Source organism: Micropterus salmoides, unplaced genomic scaffold (assembly GCF_014851395.1).
Source record: "Micropterus salmoides isolate LMB-PRFRI ecotype aquatic unplaced genomic scaffold, ASM1485139v1 Ms_hic_scaffold_14, whole genome shotgun sequence".
Classification (NCBI taxonomy): Eukaryota; Metazoa; Chordata; class Actinopteri; order Centrarchiformes; family Centrarchidae; genus Micropterus; species Micropterus salmoides.
Genome location: NW_024040485.1, coordinates 31452664 through 31458637, shown reverse-complemented (window position 1 = coordinate 31458637; position 5974 = coordinate 31452664). Strand labels below are relative to the sequence as shown.

At 45.9% G+C, this 5974-nt stretch overlaps 1 protein-coding gene across 13 annotated transcripts in view; it reads right to left on the bottom strand.

The window, feature by feature from the left end:
• LOC119902695 (disks large homolog 1-like) overlaps window positions 1-5974 on the bottom strand; it is a 163271-nt gene that overhangs the window by 69915 nt on the left and 87382 nt on the right. The gene's annotated exons all lie outside the window — the stretch shown is intronic.

The following is a 5974-nucleotide window of genomic DNA, read 5'->3' as shown; positions in this document are numbered from 1 at the left end:
ATCTTCAAACGTGTGTTGTCGAAGACGGGAGGGTCACGCCGTCTTTCTACCTCCGGTCTGAGTCTGAACCTTCAGACTCGTTGCAGAAAGCGGTCCGGACGTAGTTTTGTCTCTGCTGAACAACCCGGATGTTGGACACTTCTCTCCATCAACGGCCGCCATCTTGGCTACGTAGCGGAATGGGAGGGAACCGCCAACCTGTTTGTCGAACAAGCCGGCAGATATTTTGGCGGGACCATCGTGGTCAAATAACGGCGTTGACGATCTACCACCACATCCGTGTTGGAGTTGAGATGGCGCCACGCTGTCGAAGTGTACACGGGGTACTGCGTGACGGAGGGAGACGCTGTTCAGCTGAGCAGGAGGCTGATGCTCAGTTAGACTCTCGGATTAATCTTCATAATCTGTTAGTCTGCTGATTCTGTTCTTTACTGATCGATCAGGAGATGATGAAAAATTCAGTTTACTAAGAAACCACAATGTTTTTTTTGAAGTAGTTGCAGATTAATTTCTAATCCAATCAAGCCACCGACTAATCGTTACAGCTCTGCGTTCTTCCAGATTAAATGTAATAATCAGTTGGATCTCCAGTTTCTCCTCTCTGATGCAAATCTAAAATATATTAGGACCTACAGATGTTTACATTTTAATTACACACAGTAAATATTACATGTTCTGATATCAAGCTGAAGATGATTAAATTACTTTATTTATTTTGCATGAATAGTTCGTTCTTCCTCTCGAGTGGAGCCAGTGAGCGCAGAGGATTCTGGGTAGGGAGTGGTGCTGAAATGCTGCAGACACGATGCCCCCCCCCCCCCCCAAACCACCTCAGGGCGACACCTCGCCATCTGGGGCGTCACAGAGACAACACGTCCCTGCCAGACGGCCCTCTGGGACAGAAAGACACAACTAATAGACAAACGCAACCTGTGAGGAGCAGATTCTTCAAAGGGTCGTGGAGCTGGACGTTACAGCCAGCGACGTAGACCAGGAAAACTGTGTGATTACAGCAGCGTCAGAGATGTGCTCTGGTTTTTAACCTTGATGAATGCTTCAGAGGATTTAGGGGGAAGTGACCATTAGAAAGTTTTCTCCTCCTCGTCCCGTAGATTTATTGCATCAGATGTTTTTTACCCGACTGCAGACGGAAAGAAACATGGAAACCAGGAAGGAAATATTTCAGGCTCCGGGGTGGAAAACAAAGTCATGGAAACATCAGTCTGCGGCCTGTTTGATGGCGTGCCGCCCCTGCTGCATGTTTGTGGTGGTGTTTCTGTCCACGCCGGTCTGAAGCGTGTCTTCTAAATTCACACAGACTTTGTTTTGAATATCTGAAGTAGTTGCTGTTCAGTGATTTGTTTGGTTTGGAAGATGAAGACTGATAAATTTGCCTTTCTTTCACGCTGCTATTCAGTTATGTTGAATTTGAACAAGTTCAGTGCAAAATCCTTCATTTTTTGTTTTTTAACCAGACTCCCTTTTAAGAAAAACAGTGATTTGACCTTGCAGAACACAGGCGCTGCTGGTCAAACGCTGCCTCGGTCGGTTAGTTTGTTGATGTTATAGTGTGACTTGGTGTTTTTAAAGGGTTAAAAATATCACAGTCACACAATAATACAAACAAACAAAAACAACAAAATCACACAACAACATAAACTACCCGATGGAGGCAGCGGTGGACCAGAGAGGTAAGACTGTTTTTATCAATGGAGTCTGGTGGTTTTGACGAGAGCAACATGGCGACTGTTTCTGATTAAACTCTTTACAGAAAGGTCTCTCTCTGTAGGGATCCTGTCCATAAAGCTGTCAGACACTTGGAATAACAATCTGAGAAAAACAAGAACTTTAGCGGACGCACTTTTGCCTTCAAGGATTACGCTGCAGACCTGTTTCACGGCTGCTCAGTACAAACCCAGAACAGGGCATGTCCCTCATAAAGAGAGTAAAAACAGGATTTTCCAGTACAGCACTGAGCTGGTGTTTCCAGTGGAGTCCAGCAGGGGGCCACCTCCACAGCTGTGCGGCAGTAACAGACTGACCACAATAAAATCATCTCAAACCAAAACACAGCAATAAAAAGCACATTTTAAGCATTTTTTCACTGTGTTAGAAAATCCGAGAGCTGACTGACCCAAGACCAGGGAGGACTACAGACCCGGGTCCTGTGCGGCCCACACAAACGCATCTAAACACACAGACAGAGCTGCACTCTGGGTCCTGGTGTTGGAGTGTGTGTAAAAAAGCAGCGGGGTAAATTTAGAAGGCGGCCATCACATCTGAACCTGTCAGCTGCTGTCACTGTCACTGCACACGCTCAGTCTGCACTGCTGGAGTGTGTGTGTGTGATGAGTGACGCGTGTGTGTGCAGCCTGACTCAGGCTTTAATAACGAGGCGGCGGCGGCAGCAGCAGCAAACCCAGATGGAAGCTAATTGGTGCAAACTGTCCAAATGTAAATCATTTTAATGGAGGCTTCTGTCTTTGGGTTCTGGAGTTCCTCCTCCTGCCCCGAGTAACGGAGCCGCAGCAGATCATTGGTCTTTTAAGTGTTTTATTAAACTGTAAAATTTCACCTATTTTATTTATATTTTTTTTAAATCTCACAGTAAAATGATTTCCTCGAACGTTTTCCGAACTCGAGACAGCTGTTATCAGACACACTACAGCGGACACCTTGTAGTTTGTTTAGTCTTGTTCCCCTAACATCTGCTTTCATTGCTGAATAATTGATTATTGAAAAAAAATGATCAGCCGGGAAAGGCATCATTTACATACACATTAAACTTGTGTATAAAAGTGTGAAGTTCACAATAACAATACATGCTTTTCAGATTATAAATCCCCAAATTAGTCGTTGCCTCTTTATTTAGCAAATACCAGCTTTTAAATGTAGCTTGAGGTTGTTTAAGGTTGTTTGTGCTGCAGCCACAGAAAAGTCTCGTCATGGATTAAACGGGTACATATAGGAAGAACTAACTACAGCTGATCTGCTGTTAACAAGCAAAATATTTTTGTTCAAAGAAAGGAAGAACTTCACGTCTTCCATTTGCCAAATTTACGAGAGAGGACGAATTTGTAGCAGACAGCGTTTCACAAAGTTTATAAAGTTTCCTCTAACTCAACAACTCACAAAACTCTGTAATTTTTTGAAGGGAGTCTGGTGTGAATCAGCCCGACAGAGATGTAACGACCAGGATCATGTGTGTAATGATTCTTAAGAAGTCATTGCTGAAGAGAAAATGTACAATGAGGTTACAGCCGCTAACGTGCAGTAATGTGGCCTTTAAAGGTACTTATTGTACTGCATTTCCAGCCCTGTGTTGTAGTTCTCAGTTCAGTTCTCTTTAAAGACTCTTTAATTTGAGTGGACGCTGGTTTCATGAGGCTTCTCAGGAAAGTGTCCGTCACTCGTTGGATCTGAAGCTCATTGTTCTGTTTTTAATTGAAAGTGTTTTTCAGTCGAAGCTGCCTGTAGTTAGATTTCCTGTTCTGTGTTTACTGCTTTTGAAATCTGAATGTGTCACATGTGGCGTGGACCTCGCAGCGGACGGTTTGAATCATTTATTAAGATGAAGAACTTATACCCTTTCACTCCTCCTCACTTCTCACATTTTCTCTCATCTCCTCGTCACCCTGAGTGACTAACGCACCGAGGAGGAGGCAGACTCTCTCTCTGTGTGTGTGTTGTAGCCATGCAGGGAAACGGGCCAATTAAAAGCGATGACCAGATGGGAGCGACGGACCGTCTCGCTCTGTAGATTCTGTCGTCAGGAGGAATCTCTCAGCTTCCTGTCGTCTCCGCCCAAATCTGCGTCCTTATCGTGCACGCACACTAACATTCGTCTTACTGTCTGCGGAGGGACATCTCATTAACATAACGCACCTGAACCCCAACCAGGTCTTTACCCTCAATCAGCCCTTTAATCTTTGTGGGGTCCAGCATTAAGGTCCCCACAAAGCTGGTCAGTCCCCACAAAGCTGGTCAGTCCCCACAAGTATAGTGGACTCTTTTTTGACTAGCTTACCGAGTCGTGATCATCCACAGAGCAACAGCGTTACGGTGTTTCCAGGAGAGCTCAGCTTAAAGAGTGAAGTGCTGCCACACTCTGGAGGTTTGAGGTGGTGAAGGTGTTTCTGCAGCGCTGATGTTGTTTTAGTAACTTTACTGTTCACATCACTTTAGTCCGTTAAGCTGACGGCGTCGTTACGGCCCGACGACGACATGAACGAATCGATTATTAAATTCGTCGGCAACAAATTTAATGATCGATTTTTGTCGACTACGACGATTAGTTGTTGCACCCCTAAATCAGATGGGCGCCGTTTCCTCTGCTGAGGTTGTTAGTTCCTTGCTTGTCAGCTCCTCGGCGTCCAAAATGTTGTGCTCTAGTAAACTATTGTTCAGATATAAATGGCGAGGACACAGCAAAAAGGTCAACAAATATAGATTTCATTTTCCAGCAACCCAAAATCAAAGAATTAGTCATTTCCCTGACATTTTATTTATTTTTTTCCCTTTTAATGGAAACATGAAACATGTTTTATACTTCCTGTAAATATAATCCAGTTAATCTTATTTCCATTCAGTATATTCGTTGTTTTAACACCCTTAGTTTGAAAACTGGACGTTGTCACGCGTGTGTCCTGGCGCTGAGTTCACAAAGTCCGACACAGTTTGATAAATGATGTCGAGCGTCTCTTCAGGCAGGACGCTCATACTAAAGAGACAAACTGACAGGATAAAGTCTCTAACCTGCCTGTCGGCTCGCTCTGGGCCCTTTCAGTGGATTTACCGTAAAGGCTTGAATATGAGTGCACTCCAGATGTAGGAGCGGCTAGCTACAGCGTGTTCTCACAAACGTTGCCGTACTGAACTCGTCTCAAGTGTGTGAGCGCGCGAGCTTATGGCAGCGGCACAAAATACAACATTAGAGATGTGAAGTGTGAAAATAGTTTCATATGTTCAAATGTTAACTTTGAATCTATGGCGGAACAAATTAGACGGCGGCGGGCCGAAGTAGTGTCCGTAAATATTGATGAAGAGACGGTAAACGCATTCAGCAGCGAGTTGTCTAAAGTGCAATTTATACTTTTGCATCAAATCGACGGCGAGCCTCTGCGTAACCACCTACCTTACGCTGTCGCCTACGCTCGATGTGCACCTCCTCTAAAATGTAGCTACACGTCGAGGCGACGCGAACCGTAAGAACTGTGATTGGTCGGCTGGGTAGCCTCGCAATGCCTGAGCCGACAGGAAGTGCCCGTGCTTTTAAGGAAATTTTACCAGCGGCTGTAACTGGGTGGATCGATATATTTGACCGTCACAACCGGAGCGAAATGACATAATGTGATCCACTCGGTCGATAACGTCTGAAAAGGCTTCACCAGCCGCACCTTTACAATTTTACCCACATTCACGTTAGCGGAGCGCTAACAGGAAGTTAGCCTGCTCAGCCGGCAAAAGCCACCACAGTGGACGCTGTAGCGCTCGCTCTCTTGTCTCCTCCACTTCCTCTCTGTCTCCTCCTCTTCCTCTCTCTGTCTCCTCCTCTCTCTGTCTCCTCCTCTCCCTCTCTCTGTCTCCTCCTGTCTCCTCCTCTTCCTCTCTCTGTCTCCTCCTGTCTCCTCCTCTTCCTCTCTCCGTCTCCTCCTCTTCCTATCCCTGTCTCTTCCTCTTCCTCTCTCTGTCTCCTCCTCTGTCTCCTCCTCTTCCTCTCTCTGTCTCTTCCTCTTCCTCTCTCTGTCTCCTCCTCTGTCTCCTCCTCTTCCTCTCTCTGTCTCTTCCTCTTCCTCTCTCTGTCTCTTCCTCTTCCTCTCTCTGTCTCTTCCTCTTCCTCTCTCTGTCTCTCCTCGTCTCCTCCTCGTCTTCCCCTCTGTCTCCTCCTCCCCTCTCTGTCTCCTCGTCTTCCCCTCTCTGTCTCCTCCTGTCTTCCCCTCTCTGTCTCCTCCTGTCTTCCTCTCTCTGTCTCCTC